Source organism: Tenrec ecaudatus, unplaced genomic scaffold, assembly GCF_050624435.1.
Source record: "Tenrec ecaudatus isolate mTenEca1 unplaced genomic scaffold, mTenEca1.hap1 Scaffold_501, whole genome shotgun sequence".
NCBI lineage: Eukaryota > Metazoa > Chordata > Mammalia > Afrosoricida > Tenrecidae > Tenrec > Tenrec ecaudatus.
The window spans coordinates 261844-278444 of record NW_027459413.1 but is presented as its reverse complement, the minus strand read 5'-3'; positions in this window follow the sequence as shown (position 1 = coordinate 278444).

The window sequence follows — 16601 nt, the reverse complement described above, 5'->3', positions numbered from 1 at the left end:
ATTTCCAAAAGAAAGCAAATGTGTCATAAGAGGAGGACATTCCACACTCATATCTCAGAATGCTTTTTAGAACTGAGAATAGTGTGACTTCACACGTATTTTGAATCTGTGATCAGGGGAACTGGTTCCTAGAGAAAGGACATCCTGTTTGGTAGAGTGTCAGCAAAACAGAGGAAAACGCTCAGTTAGAAGCACAGACAGAGTGGCTGCAAAAATGGTATCAAACTTAAGAGCAAGTGAGGATGGTTCAGGACTTGGAAGTTTACTTATTTGCTGTAAGTCTTCATGAGTAAAAGTGACTCAAAAACACCCAGCATCTTTGATGGCCTGAGGTGCAGAATGGTCAGCTAAGTGTAATTACCTAAAATAATCTGAAACCGTTTTTTTAAATTTTAAATGTTAAATAATTTTAAAATTATTTAACATTTAAAATTTAATAAATATACCAGTCCTAATTAAATTACAGCTATATGTTTTTCAATCAGGAGAACAAAGTATAATAAATAACTAATATATAATATATGCAAATAAAGGTTATTTACAACTCCACTACCCTGGTGGCATAGTGGATTTCACATTGGGATGCTAAGTACAAGGTAAGCAGTTCAAAAGCATCAGCCACTCCAAGGGAGACAGATGAGGCTTTAAAAAGATTTACAAGGAATGTAAATTATATAATCCAAATCCAAAGAAGCCAATAGTATCAGAGCTTAAAAAACAAAACCAAAAATTTTTAAATAGTATCAGAGCTTAACTTGTGAGATTCTGGCATGCAGAAGGCCATGGATGACAGTGGAAGCTCAAAATACACTTGCAGGATCTCCACAGGGAATACACCTCCTGTGATTTCCCTCTGACCGTAACTGAGGGGTGGAAAAAGCTGGTGATCAGAGAGTATTGGAGAGATGACTATAGAATTTCAGAGTGACACATCTGACTTTGATGGTTAAAACTTTTCACTTGATCTCTCCTTTTATGAATTTTGTGCTGAATCTGGGTTTTAACATTTTATGTGATTTTTTACAAATTTAAGGGATTAATTCTGCTGTGTTTTGTTATTGTTGGTAGCACTTTTGATCCTCATATATTTTTATATGTTTCTTAATGTATGAAGCACAGGGTGGGTGACTCTACAGAATAAGGGTTCCTGGGGGTTTCAGCAAGAGAGATGGGGGAGTTAATAGGAGTTGAAGAAGGAAAAAACATGTTTTCTAACTCTAAAACACTGCTGGATACAATTTAACTGTAGAATGGGATGATGTCTGGATTAGGTCTTAATAAAAGGGTTTTTGTTTGAAAGAAATAAAATGTTAAAACATATTAGTTTTGAAAAAATGTTTTAAAATATTTTTATTTTGAATACTTTCAAAAATTATTTTAACAAAATAATATTGAAAATTAAATAAGAAATCTAACATCGATATAATATTATCTATTATATATTTCATAATAAAATTGCCAATTTCTCAATTAAAAAAGTTTTACAGTGCCTAAAACTCTAAGAGGCAGATTTACTCTACTCTAGACAGTCACTATGAGTCAGTGCCAGTGAGTTACGTTAATTGTGTTTCCAATTTGAATCTTATTTTGGTTGCTTATGTCCATTAGTTTATTTTCTGTATTTTGTTTAAACATATTTAATACTATTGTCAGGAATTGTTTTTTTTCCCATTACCATGGTCTTCATAGAATTTCCTACATTGTGTTTTTAGGTTAATAATCTCATCTTTTCTGTGACATCATTTATGATATTGTTTATATTTATTAACATGTTAATGGTTTTCCTTTTAAAGATATTTTTTCTGGTTGTGCTTCAATTTACAAAGTAGCTTGATAAAAATAACCTTATTCTTCCATCCATTTGCATTTTCCCCTTCTTTTATAGTGTAAGGACGACTTAACAGAATATTTCCGTTCAACCAATGTCTGAGGTCACCAGAAAAAGCACACCTTATTCACAGGCATTGGATGCAATAGTTTTCTCCCAGAGAGAAGAGACAGAGCCGGCTCATCATCAGGAATGGGCACCAGTCTCCACAGCCAGTGGTTTCACACTGTGGCCAGTGCAGGAATGGAGGTTTGCAAGCATCCCTCCTTTGTGCTGAAAGTGAAGAACAGTGTTCCCTCCTCAACAGCAGAGATAGAGAAATAAGGTTGTGCTATAAGGTGGAATCTACTGGAAGGCTGTGCTATAAGGTGGAATCTACTGGAAGGCAGTGATATGGTTTTGTTGTTGTTGTTTTGTATATTCCATGTAATGTATGTAACAATCAGTTTGGGGAAAGTTAGCTTATGTTCAGAAGAAGGTAGGTGTGTTGTAGGATGCCAGCTACTAAAGAGTAATTTTAGATCCAGAAGCCTTGGGAAAGGCAGTCAGACAGCAAGGTCATCACATTCCAGTAGCCAGCCTGACACATTTGGTCCTAAGCACACCTGGGTCTGTGATGGACTCTGGGGAAGGGCAGCAGACTGCACTTGGACTGCCTGCTTCTTCAATTTCCAATTCCTATTTGGGTTTATCTCAGATGTATTTTTGTCATGGGCGGTAACATTCTTGAATTTTTGTTCTTTGTTTATCTGTTTTACATTAGATGACACCCAGAATTGATGAACACATCGAGATAGCAAAGAGAATAAGAGATTCTGGGGCCTACACTAGGGGGTGGCGGGGATAAAAGGGAGCTAATGCCAAGGAGTTCAAGAAGGAAGGGGGTGTTTTGAAACTGATTCTGGTAACAATTGTTCAATGCTGCCTGATGCACTTAAACTAAGAATTGATATGATTATAAGCACCAAATAAAATGGTTTTGGAGAAAAAAATGAGAAAATAATTAAATATTAAATAAAGACTATTCCATTGCTAACAATTTTTTAATTTCAAATTTCTGGCTTATATCATAATCTCTTTTCCAGTTCAATATTTTAGCTAGTGTTTTGAAGTGTTGTACCAGCAAGACTTTCCATCAGTTTCTGATTATGCATGAAGAAATTATCTTTCATTTTTAATTTATTTTTCTCATGGTACATGTATAGGCAACAAAATAAATTTTCAACAATTCTTTTCATGAATGATTCAGTGGCCTTAGATTATCATCATGTTCAACAATTGCCAACAGCTGTAAGCTTTCCTATCACACACATCACAGACACCCATCAAAAAGAATTCTGACTTGACAATTCCCTCCTTTACATGGGACAAATAACTTTTACTTTCTTGCTTCAATTATTTTGAATAGAAGTCTGCTTTAAGTATCTTTCTCTTCATGTGGAAAGAGTGAAGCCTACACTCTGTTCAATACCTTCATTGTCTTTCAGGCAGATTTCTTTCTTAATCAGTATTTTATTGCGGAATATATCTCAATGTAATATCTATATAATTATCTATATCTATAGATCATACTTCCTTCCACTGTACCCAATTCAGATTGTCTTCAAGTTGTAGCACTCTCTACCTCCAAAGTTTTTTACAGTGAGGGAGAGTCAGTGTGAGTCCAGACATAAAACTAACCTCAGGGAGAAAGCTGACCTGCAGGAATGCTAAGGACCCACCAGCTCTGGACCAAGTGAAGAAAGAAGTGAGGACAGGAGCCTGGATAAGGACTGCAGTGCCTGGTCAGCGAGAACTGCTGTGCTGACCACTGTGGTAGCTCTACTGCCCATGGCAGGAAACCTGCTGAGACAACTCCAGGTAACACTCCTGACCAATATCAAGAATACTTGGGACCAGAAAAAATGTTGCTGTGGTACCCACAGAAGTTGGAGGACAGTATGAGCCCAGGAAACACTCTCTTGTATGTGATGGGATGCTGCCAGCAGGGGACTCTCTGAAGACACTGAGCCCAACACCCACCCCCGGTACTAATTCATGGGAGGATAAATGAGCTTCTTCTTATTTCTTTGGTTTCTTTTAACCTCACAAATAAACCTGTTGTTAGGAAACAATTTCATTCCAACTCTAAATATTGCATACAACATTTAAGTGTCTTTTACTTTGTTCCAAATATTGTGAAATGTAATAGGGGAAGGAAGAATTTGGGATGATATTCACTTTTTTTGTGTTCAGAGGTATGAGAATTTCAGGTTGATCTGATCTTGATTCCAAACATGGTGAGGATAGAGATTGTCTTTAATTTCAATATATCATTTGGGTACTTTTGATGGGAATGCACATAAAGTTACATTGAACATGAAATCTGCACCGATATGCACACAATTGGTAAAGTGGAGACATCAGAGGACTGTGTTCTCCCAAGGACTCCACCAGCATCGCTTTTCTAGTCTGAGTCCCAGAGCTACGGGCTCCATTTAGCCCTTTCCACCTTTAGATACAAGTGCACCTCCCACATGCAAATACCAGTCCCATGAAACCACAGCATGCATGTACTTAAATTCATATTTCTTCTTGCCCTGGAGAGCATTTTCTGGATGTCACAAATCTTATCCACATGAACATGAATTTTGTGTGGGTGTTCCTCTTTCTGGTGGCGACTCCGGGAGGTGAGTGCTTCAGAGATTCCTACATGAAGTCTGGAGATGCAGCATCTGAGCGCATGACTCCCTGTGTTTCTCTTTATCCCCAGGTGTCCTGGCCCAGGTGCAGCTACAAGAGTCAGGCCCTGGACTGGTGAAGCCCTCACAGACCCTGTCTCTCACCTGTGCTGTCTCTGGATTCTCTTTAACCAGCAATCATGTTACCTGGATCCGCCAGGCTCTAGGAAAGGGTCTGGAGTGGATTGGGGTAATATGGCATAATGGGGGCACAAAGTATAATCCAGCTCTCCAATCCCGGGTCAGCATCACCAGGGACACCTCCAAGGGTGAAGTTTATTTAAAACTGAGCTCCATGAATCCTGAGGACACAGCCATGTATTATTGTGCTAGAGACACAGTGATGGGAAGTCAGTGTGAGCCCAGACACAAACCTTAGTACATCAGGTCATGGTTTCAGCAGATGTGAAAGAGACAAGTCAATGATGTTTCCCATCAAAAGCTGTGGTTTCCCCACCTTGTCAGCACCTCTCTAGGGACCACCAAGCACAGACTCTAGGGAACCTTCATGTGTCTGAACTTGCCTTCTTTTGAGTGGAATGGGTTTTGTCTGTGTTTCACCGTTTATGCAAAGGCAGACTTCAAAGTAACAGGTATCGATGAAATCTCAGTTTACATTCAGGGTATTAACTAGTGCTATTTGTTGTCAAAGTTAGAAATATAAAACAAAACAAAACAAAAACAAACTCACTGTCGTCCAGTTGATGACAATTTACAGTGACGCCCTGTGGGTTTCTGAAATTTTAACTGCTTATGGGAGTAGAAAGCCCTGTCTTTCTTCTTTGCAGTGGGCACTTGCATACAGATCTCAGACCAACACATGACCACTATGCCACCAGCCTTGTTATAAAAATATTAGTGCAGGAAAAATTCTCATGTGAGCTTCAAATTTTCTCCAAGCCATCAGGTGGATGTTCAATGTTTTCATTCCAGTGAACACTCACAAGTCTACATTTATGTAGTAATTTTAACTCAGAATGACCTAAATAATATTGAATATGTTGAATTGTTGTTACCCTGGAATTGGCTTCAACTCCCAGAGATCCCATGTAGAACAGGATGAAATACTGCTCGGAACTGCACTCTGCTTACAATCATTCCTCCATTTGGACTCATCATTGCAACCTTTGTGACAATCCACCTCCTTGAAAGACTCTCTATTTTTCATTGACAGTCTACTTTACCAAGCACAGGACCAATCTCGGGGTTGTGGTGCTCCTAATGACATGCTCAAATAAAGGAAATAAAGGCTTACTTGAATGCTTCCAAGAAGCAGCCAATCGGAAGGACCTTGGGCCTCTACTCAAGCACTCCCTCAATGCATGAATACTTTCTTCTATTAAATTGGCATTCTATGATGCTCACCCTCCAGACACAACCGCTGAAGCCAAAGTGGGTGAACAAGCAAATGTGGTGAAGAAAGCTGATGGTGCCCGGCTATCACAAGAGATAGTGTCTGGGGTCTTAAAGGCTTGAAGGTGAACAAGCGGCCATCTAGCTCAGAAGCACCAAAGCCCACATGGAAGAAGCACCACCAGCCTGTGCGATCACGGGGTGTCAAAGGGATCAGGTATAAGGCATCATCAGAAAAAAAAATGTCTTACCATAGTGAATGAAAGGGGAAGTGCAGAGTGGAAACTCAAAGCCCATTTGTCGGCTGCTGGAGATCCCCTCGCAGAGGGGTCTAGGGGAGGAAATGTAGCACCGATGAAGAATATAGCTTTCCTCCAGTTCCTAAATGTTTCCTCCCTCCCCCGCCCCTCCCCCCCCCCCAACTATCATGATCCGAATTCTACCTTGAAAGTCTGGATAGAACAGAGGATGTACACTGATGCAGATAGGAGCTGGAGGCACAGTGAATCCAGGGTGGATGATACCTTTAGGAGCAGGGGTGTGAGGGGCAATACTGGGAGGGTAGAGGGTGAGTGGGTCGGAAAGGGGGAACCGATTACAAGGATCTACATGTGACCTCCTCCCTGTGGGACGGACAACAGAAAAGGGGGTGAAGGGAGATGCCACACAGGGAAAGATATGACAAAATAATAATTTATAAATTATCAAGGGCTCATTAGGGAGGGGGGAGCGGAGAGGGGGGGAGGACTTGATGCAAAGGGCTTAAGTGGAGAGCAAATGCTTTGAAAACAATGAGGGCAAAGAATGTACAGATGTGCTTTATACAATTGATGTATGTATGGATTGTGATAACAGTTGTATGAGTCCCTAATAAAATATTTTTTTTAAAAAGCAGCCAAGATGTGCTTATTCCAAGACAGACCTGCTTGTCCTTCAGGCAGCCCGTGATATATTTAATATTATTCTCTAACACCATAACCCAAGTACATCAATTCATCTTGGATATTTCTCATAGGGTATTTGACCCTTACTAGAGTCGCTCTTAGTTATCACAACTGTGGCAGCTGTTTCTGACACTACAGATAGTGTCCAGGGTTGCTACGGAAAACACACAATATATAGGACAGCATATTCTACATATACTACAGTGAATACTCACGGAACAAAAAATAGCAGTAGCACTGACGTTGAAGAAATCTATATGACGTCTTAACACTGGTCACCATGAAGAGAAATGTTAATCTTCAGAATGTAAAGGTAGATTCATGCAAGTTATACTCAGGAGAACTTGGACCACAAAGGTATGTGGCACAATGATTAAATGCTCAATTTTAGCAAAAAGATTGGCAGTTCAAAACCACTCAGTGATTCCGTTGGTTAAAGAACTGATAACTTTCTCCAATCAGTATTTCAGAAAAGAAAATCTATTCAGACGGTTCTCTTTCATGTTGGAGACTTCATTAGGAGTCTCTAACAACAATCCTGCGCTCATATAACCTTGGATGCATAAAGTTCGATTGATATGCAGACAAGACATGTGCTGCCAATAATTATCCAAGACACAGTGAACGTCAACATAAGAGCACTTATAAAGACAATGTATTCTGTTACATATTTCCCTTTGCTAGATGTGCTTTTCTGCATAAATCATATACCATTTCCCTAGCACTGTTATTCAACCCGGGAAGAATGTTGTGTATTTTGATTTCTTTTTTATTATGTTAAGTACCAAAGAGTCAGTTCCAATTCACAGTGATTGAAAATACAATAGAACTAAAAAACGTCTCCCTCAACACCATAATCACAATGAATATTTTTAGCTCATTGTTACAGCCACTGTGTCAATCTATCTCATCATGTACCTTGTTCTTCATTGATCTCCTACTTTATCATGGATGATGTCTTTCTCAAGGGACAGGAATCATAACTTTACATGAAACAAAGTCGCCCCATCCTTGATTCTGAGGAACTCTCTCACTGTACTCCCTTCAAAACAGATCCATTTGTTATGTTGCCAGTCCGCCCCACAGTACTTTCATCATTCTTTTTCAACATCACAAGTTGAAGGCCATCATTTTTTCTACGACCTTCCTTATTTATAGTCCAGGGTTAATATTTATATAATAATATTGAAAATGTCATGACTTGGTTTCTAAAAGGGACCTTTAAGAAACCCTGTAACATGTGCCTGTTGGTGCAGAGATATGAAGGGATATGGTGGTGCTGAGGGATAGGATATGGTTGCTCACCACAAGGTCAGGGATTCAAACCAGATAAGGAATCCTCCTGAGTAAGAAGTTGTCTATTCCTGTAAGTAATTACAGTCACAGAAAAGCCTAAGGAGCAGTTCTAACAAGTCTTATAGCGTTCCTATTAGAACAGATGCACTCACAGGGGGTTTGGTTTTGGAGGAAGAGCTTGTTCGTTTCCTAAAGCAGCTGCTTGCTTTCTTGGTTTTCCTTCAGTGTAGAAGAAGATCTGGTATGTTTCTAGCTCTCAGACCTAACAAAAAATAAATTAATTAATGAAATAGTAGAAGTATATGTTCACATCAAACAATACTGTACACTGGAACTCTGATAATTTTATAGTTGCAAATATTGGAATCTAAGGAGCCTACTGGTTTAAGGCATGCCTGTGGGTCACATCACTCCCATCTCTGTCATCCAACTTGTTTCAGCAACCAGCTCTGGAGACACTTTGTTGTGGAGCTGTGGTGCCTGTGAATTATCACTCTGATCATAGTCCCCACCTCTTATAACAGCCAGGAATACTCCTAGGGAAATGCCTGTTGTGGTTTCTTTCATAACGAGACCACCACCATCACCGCCCTGTGATAAGAGGATTCCAGAGCCTTCTGAGTAAGGGAGCTTTTGATATAGAAACGTCAGTCTCCTTTCTCTTCCGCCTGATAGTACTAGTTCTCCCATCAGGTCAGTGGCTGGGAGATGCAGAGGGTCACAGCAGATTCAAAGACCCATTGGTCCTTTAATGCTTGTTCCGAAGACTCCAGTGGTCCTGTACGAAACACAGGTTGGGTTGGGAAGACAGCATTGGGGTTCACACTGACTCTTCTTTACTGTTTATCTTGCACACTCATACAAAGTTGTGTCCTCAATTTCAATCCATTAATTTTCACAGGAAAAATATTTTTGAAATAATTTCTTTAAAAAAATCATTTCATTGTGGGCTCATATACTTCTTATCACAATCCATACATACATCCATTGTGTCAAAAAACATATGTACATTTGTTGCCATCATCCTCAAAACATTTGTCTTCTACTTGAGTCCTTAGTATCTGCTGCTCATTTTCCTCCTCCCTCGCCACTCCCCCCTACCTCATGAACTCTTCATCATTCATAAATTTTTATTTTGTCATATATTACACTGTCTGACATCTTCCCCCGCCTTCTTCTCTGCTGTCCATCCCCCAGGGAGGAGGCTATAGGTAGATTCTTGTAATCAGTTCCCTCTCTCTACCCCACATTCTCTCCAACCTTCAGGTATTGCAATTCTCACCACTGGTCCTGAAGGAGTCATCTGTCTAAGATTCCCTGTGTTTCCAGTTGCTATCTGTACCTATGTACATCCTCTGGTCTTGCCAGATTTGTAAGGTAGGATTGGGATCATGATAGTGGTGGGAGGAAGCATTCAAGAAGTAGAGGAAAGTTATATGTTTCATTGTTGCTACTGTGCACCCTGACTGGCTCATCTCCTCCCCACCACCCTTCAGTAAGGGGTGTCCGGTTGGCTACCAATGGACTTTGAGTATCCACTCTGCACTCACCCACATTTTCAATGATATGATTTTTTGTTCCTTGATGCTTGATACCTGATCCTTTTGACAGCTCGTGGTCACACAGGCTGGTGTGTTTCTTCCATGTGGGCTTTGTTGCTTCTGAACTAGATGGCCACTTATTTATCTTAGAGTCCTTAAGACACCACATGCTATATCTTTTGATAGCTGGGCACCATCAGCTTTCTTCGCCACATTTGCTTATGCACACATTTGTCTTCATTGATTGTATCAGGGAAGTGGGCACCCACTGATATGATTTTTAGTTCTTTGATGTCTGATAACTGGTACCTTCTGTACTTCGTGGTCAGCCAAGCTGGTGTGCATCTTCCATGTGGGCTTTGATGCTTCTCAGCTAGATGGCCGCTTGTTTATCTTCAAACTTTTAACACTGCAGATGCTATATCTTTTGATAGCCAGGCACCATCAGCTTTCTTCACCACATTTGCTTATGCACATGTTGTTCTTCAGCAATCGTGTTGGGAAGGTGTGCATCCTGGAATGCCAATTTAATAGAACAAAGTGTTTTTCCATTGAGTAAGTGCTTGAGTGGAGGCCCAACGTCCATCTGCTGCCTTAATACTAAACCTATAAATATATGCACATACATCTGTTTCCCTCTACTCATATAAAATATTTACATATGTACATTCCAGTCTTTAGACCTCTATAAATACCCTTTGTCACCTAGTTCTTTCCTCTATTTTCTTTTACTTTCCTCTGTCCCACTATCATGCTCAGCCTTCATTTGGGTTTCAGTAATTTCGGTTACCTTGCCCTTGCTGAATCCCTACCAGGTCACTCACACTCTCCTTGCTACTGAGTTTGGATCACTTATTGCTCCCCTGTCCCTGGGTTGGTTAGCACCACCTCCTTTCCCCCTCCTACTTCTCTCCAATGTCCCTCCAGAACCATTGGTCCCGTAGTTTTCTCTTCCAGACTGTTTATCCAGTCTATCATATTTAGATAGATCTGTAGAGATAATAATATGCACCAAAATCAAGTCATAGCAAGATAGGCGATGAGTGAGAAGACAGCTAGGACAACAAAAAAAGGAATCCAATTACCCATGCAAGAGTAAATTAATTAAAAGAAAAAAAATTTTAAAGGAGAGAAAAACCTGTAAATAGATCAAGGTCTGAATTTTGATCTCTAGGTATGTCCCCCAGTCAGGTCCAATGGGGTACCATGCTTTGGACCCAAGTCTGTCCTTTGTACTCCCTCGGGGGCTCCCTGCTCTGCTTCTACAGTTGCTCTGCAGCACACTTTTAGTGGTTTGTCACAGAGTCAGTCTTAGCCAGTCCTGGCCCTGAGTCTGCAGTGTTGACCCCTTAGGACCCGGGGCCATCAAGGGATGGTGTGTCTCTTAGTGGGATCAGCCATATTGTCCACTCAGTCCATTGGCTGCTCAGAGTGGGGATATCGTCCTCCAGACATGATGGGCCAGGATGTGCTCCATTGTCTCTTCCTCCCCATTCTTTGCTCCCATTTGCTCTCATCAAAAATGCCCCTCTCCCCTAGGTGCAGCTTCAATGCCGTCCTCTCAAGTAATTGAAATAATTTCTTCAGGTAATTAATCTGCCTGGATTAGTGAAACATTCTGCTGTGTGACCTTGGGCTTTATATATGCACCAATTTGTTCGAGTATCTTCTCTAGATTCTACCTAATTCACATCCAGAAAACCTGAAACACGAGTGTGTGTGTTTTTTGTTTTTTTTTTTACTGGTGGACATTTCCAGAGAAGAGTGTCCTAGGGATTCGGAGACAAGTCTAGCAGTAGTCCACTTGAACTGTGATTGTCCTTTTTCCCTCAGGCCAATCTCAGGTGCAGTTGTAGGGATTGCCCCCCCCCCCCCAAGAAAAAACAACAACACCGAATTTACTGCTGTTGAATCAATTAAGACTCATAGAAACTGTAAAGGACAAAACATCATTGCTCTTTTGAACTTCTGAGACTCTGAAACCTTCTATGATCAGAAAGTTTTATCTTTCTCCTGAGGATTAGATGGTGGTCTTGAACTGCAGAACTTGTAATTAATAGTCTATTGTGTAATTCACACCACCACTGGATTTCCTAAGTTTGGTTTGTGTGTGTGTAGCTTTGGCCTTTGTTATGACAGATATATTTCATTTTTTTAAATTAATGAGTAATTTCTTTAAAATTTGATCAGTAATAGATGCTTGGATCTTGTTCAGAAGTTAATTATAATGATAATAAAATTATAATTATAGATTAGTTAGAGTGTGTTATTTTCACAAAGTTGAGCCTTCCTCTTCATAAACATGGTCTATTATTCTAATTATTTGCATTTCTTTTGGTATCTTGGAGTAGTGTTTTTCTTATAGTTTTCTTTATACAAGAATTTTGTTTCTCTGCTTAGGTTTATTCCATTTATTTTATCTTTTAGGTAGCTATTATAAATTGTATTATTTTCTGATTTAATTTTTAGAGATTTCAATATTATTCTTCTAGGGCTTTTGCATTTTCTATGTTTAGAAAATCATCAGCAATTATAGAGAGTTATCAGCAATTATAGAGTGTTTTATTTCTTTGATGCCATTTTGGATGCATTTGTTTTACATTTGTTGATTGATAGCTATTGTTCAGAGTTTGTGTTAGTCAGGATTAACTAGAGAAACAAATTCATAGACACTCAAATCTGTTTAAGAAAGACCTTTATATAAAAGAGCAGTTGTATATTGAGAAAACATCCCATCCAAATCCAGATCAAGTCCATAAGTCCTATATTAACCCATATGTCCGATATCAATCTACAAATTCTTCTTCAGACTCATGCAACACATGCAATGACCACAGGTCAGTAGGTAGAAAGACGTGGATCCAGTGGCAATGGAAGCATCTCAACACTGGCAGGGGTCTCTACAGGCTCCTCCAGCTGCAGGACTCTAGTGTAGCTCCATGTGTCTTATCAGTAGGAATGTCTCGCGGGGAGTGTGGAGGAAAAGCCATTCCCCCACAATGAATCACGGGTTTGATAGGCACAATCGTACAGTTGAAGTATATAATGATTATAATAATGTCATAGAGAATAAGGAGAGATAGAAGAGAGATTTAAATAATGGAATCAGACACGTTTCATGATAGCATGCTCACCTCAGTCCAGATTGATGGTCCACGTGGAGATGGTAGACATGAGGGCAGGACGGAGGGGGAGGGGAAGGGGGACAAGGGGAAAGGAAACAGGGGAGCAAGGATGGTGGGATGGGGAGAGAGCCAGAGAGCGAAGAGAGAGAGCTTTTTACTGCTAACCCAGGCGTATATATCTTTTTTTTTGGGGGGGGGGCGGCGTGCAAGCCCCTAATTACAGATTAATACATAGAGGAAAAGGTTGTGCTATAGGTTATACAGTAATGGGAGGGCAGTGATCTAAGGGTACATACCTAAAGGAATAGGAGGGATTAAGGGTATATATGTGACAAGATGGGCAGATCCTAGGTTCAGGATGGCAGCCTAACTTTGCATGTCACCAAGCGGATTTGACCTGTTCTCTGGCTCTCCATGGAAACATTATCAGTAGGATGTGAACCCCACCTACAGTGGACCAGATTTCCTCACGGAGAATATCTCTAAACATATGACCTCCCACCATGTGCTGGAATATAGCCTCTAATGTTTGGCATATCTTTGGGGGAGACAAAGCTGGGAAGGCATTTGTATCCTACAAGGGAGTGAGTGTGGATCCCATCTCCAGCAAGCTATTTATTTCCATAGTGTTACCAAATGAGGTCATCAAGCTATCACCTGATTGACAGGCTAAATTCCACCCCATTCGCTATCAAAATTCTCAAGTTGACACCAGATTATGTAACTACCACAGAGTTTCAGCACAATATGAACTAAGATTGGTATTTAATGGTAGCCTTATCTAGTTCCAATTTGAAAGGAGAATGCCTTCACTTACTCTCCATTGAGTTCAATGTTTGTCATTGACTTTGCATTTTAGGGCCTATCAAATCAGTTTGGACTCACAGCAACATGAGAGAAAACAGAATGAAGCACGGGTCTTGCTTCATCCTCACAGCTGTGATTCATGAGGCCTTTGTTGCAGTTACTGTGCCAATGTATTGTGTTAAAGGTCAGCTTTTTAAAAATTACTTTATGCTTTATTAAGCATTAGGTCCTTATTCAAGCTCTGATTTTCCTGACATATGTCCAAAGTACTTGAGATGAAGTAATCACCTCACTTATTTCTATTAAGCATTAAACATCATCCAATATACAATTGTTTGTTGTTCTGGTGGTCCACCCTACCATCAAATTATTCACCAGTACCACAATTCAAGTACATCGTTTGATTTTCTATCTTTTTCATTAATTGTCTGACTTGCACGTGTATATGAGACAATTGGAAACCGCATAGTTTGGGCCAGGTACATCTCAGTCCTCAAAGTGTCATCCTTGCTCTTCAACCTGTAAGGAGGTCTGTGCAGCAGGTTTGCTCAACGAACTGCATCATTTAATTGACTGTGGCTTCCATGAGTATTGATTGCAGATCCAAGCGAGATGAACTCCTTCACGGCTTCAATATTATCTCCATTTATCTGATATTTTCCATTGGTCACATAGTGGAGAGTTTAATTTCTTTACATTGAATTTTAAACTAAAGGGAAAGCAGCAGTCCCGCTCTTTATCAGTAAGTTTTACAAGCCATGCTGCCTTACAATATGTAGTTTTGTGTCATTTGTAAATGACAGATCATTAACATGACTTCCTACAATCTTGATGTCGTAGTTTTCAGTTAGTACAGCTTCTCAGGTTATTTGCTGAGTATAGCATGTTTCTCAGAGAAACTACTGAAGTTTTCAATGATTCTATATTACTGTGATGTACACTGAAAATCCATGGAAACAAAAAAATACACCACAGATTGCATTGAAGGTATGTGTTTAAAAGAAGAAGAAAAAAGATTCCATGAAAGTACTAAAAATGTTATCTGGGAAATATGGCCAGGTCCTCTCTAACTATTCCACAAAAAGATCTGAAAAACAAAATCAACCAAATAATAACAACACCAATGAGTAATGGAAGTTAACATATTTGTATGTGTATCTTTGCAACGTGAATGCCTCCTTTAGTCATGTATCTATTCATTTCTTTTGCCCATTTTGTGTCTCGAAACTGTACATGTACATTGTCTCAACTGGGCTGATTTAGATGTTAGAAAAAATAAAGAGGATTAAATTCTCAAGAGAATATTCAGAGAAACGAGGAAACACAGTAGAATTAATATCCACTGTCAATTGGGGGTTTTAATGAAATCAGAATTTCTTAACACTCTCTATGCTTTCTGTGTCCAGACATTTTCTCTGCTCTTCAGCTTAAGGACCTTGAGTTCTCAATAAATGGAGGCCAATCCCAGAGAAGATGAAGACATTACACTTTCTCTTTTCGGTTTTTGAGAAAAGACTGAAAGCTTCTCTACTTTTTCCTCCTGAGACTCTAACACGCAGATCACACCTTCAATTTTTGGGTTAAATTTCAAAACATGATGAAAGACATGACACTGTGGTCAGAGATCTCTACGAACTACCTAACTTGTCCATAAGTTTTTATTTTCTTTCGGATATTCTTTGGCCTGGTGGTTATGTATTTCTCACAATATCAAGATATTTTAAAATGGTTGATATAAAAGAGGCTCATATTAGTAGTCATCATGGATTTTTCTCCCTGTCCTGGGTGCCCTGTGACAGGTACACCATCAGGATTTGAGCCCAGGAGTGATGAATCCCTCACAAATTCTCCCCCTAAGATTTTCTGTCTCTTGTGGTTCCATATTTCTGGAGCTAAATCTACCACAACCTGCAGAAAAGTTTGCAGTGGTTGTAAGCAATATGTTGATCAGCAGAAAACAATTACCCACCTCAAAGGAGTTGACTATCAAGCTCCAGAAGAACATCCACCAAGTCGTTCACCCCGCAATACTGAGCTCAATGACCACTGAGGGACACAGCTGTCCATTACTGTGTGAGAGGAACAGTGAGAGGACTCAGTGCCATCCCAGGCGCAACCTTCCCTGCAATAATGACCTCAGTCTATAGGGATCACATGGGCTGCACAGAGCATAGGAGCCAGACTTCTGGGCAAGGGCAATGGGGGAGGCAGAGGAGCAAGGAGCTTCCTGTTAGTATCTAGGGTTTCCTTTCCCTCCAAAATAGTTTCTCCAATAATCTTTGCTTCCTTAATATTTATTACAAAATCACACATCAATTTCAATGTTAATTCATTTATAAGTTGTATGCATAAACACAATTAAATATATGTACGCATGCACACATGAATCGTGAGGGTATAGTGGTTGCTCATTAAGCTGAGACTTCAAATTTCAGGAGATCTGAACCACCAGCTGTTCCACAGTAGAGAAATGGGTCTTGCTGTTCCCATAAAGAGTTACAGCTTCAGAAATGCTCACGGGCAGTTCTATCCTGTCCCCGTGAGTCACTGTGAGTCTGCACTGACTCATGGCAGTGAGTGAGTGTGAGTGACGAATACATGGATGTATACTATATTATTTGTATCATTAACATGAATGGTTGTACTGGGTTAAATGAAAATGAAATCACAATACAACAAACTGTGGGGTTTATCTGAAGAGAACTTAGAAGGCAGTTCATAACCACACACATTTGAATAGTGTGGAAGCAAAACTCTGAAATTGATTACCTCCATTTCCAATTAATGGACCTAGAAAAAGATGAGTATGCATAGGTAGTATCCATAGAATAGGTAGCAGAGGGGAGGAGGCAATATAAAAGGAACCAAGATAAATGAAATTATAGGAACACCATCAGTAAGCCAATGATATGAAAACTGACTCTTTTAGAAAATAAAGAAAAGTGAAAATTAGCCAGGTTTCCTGATCATGACAAAAGAAGGGGGAC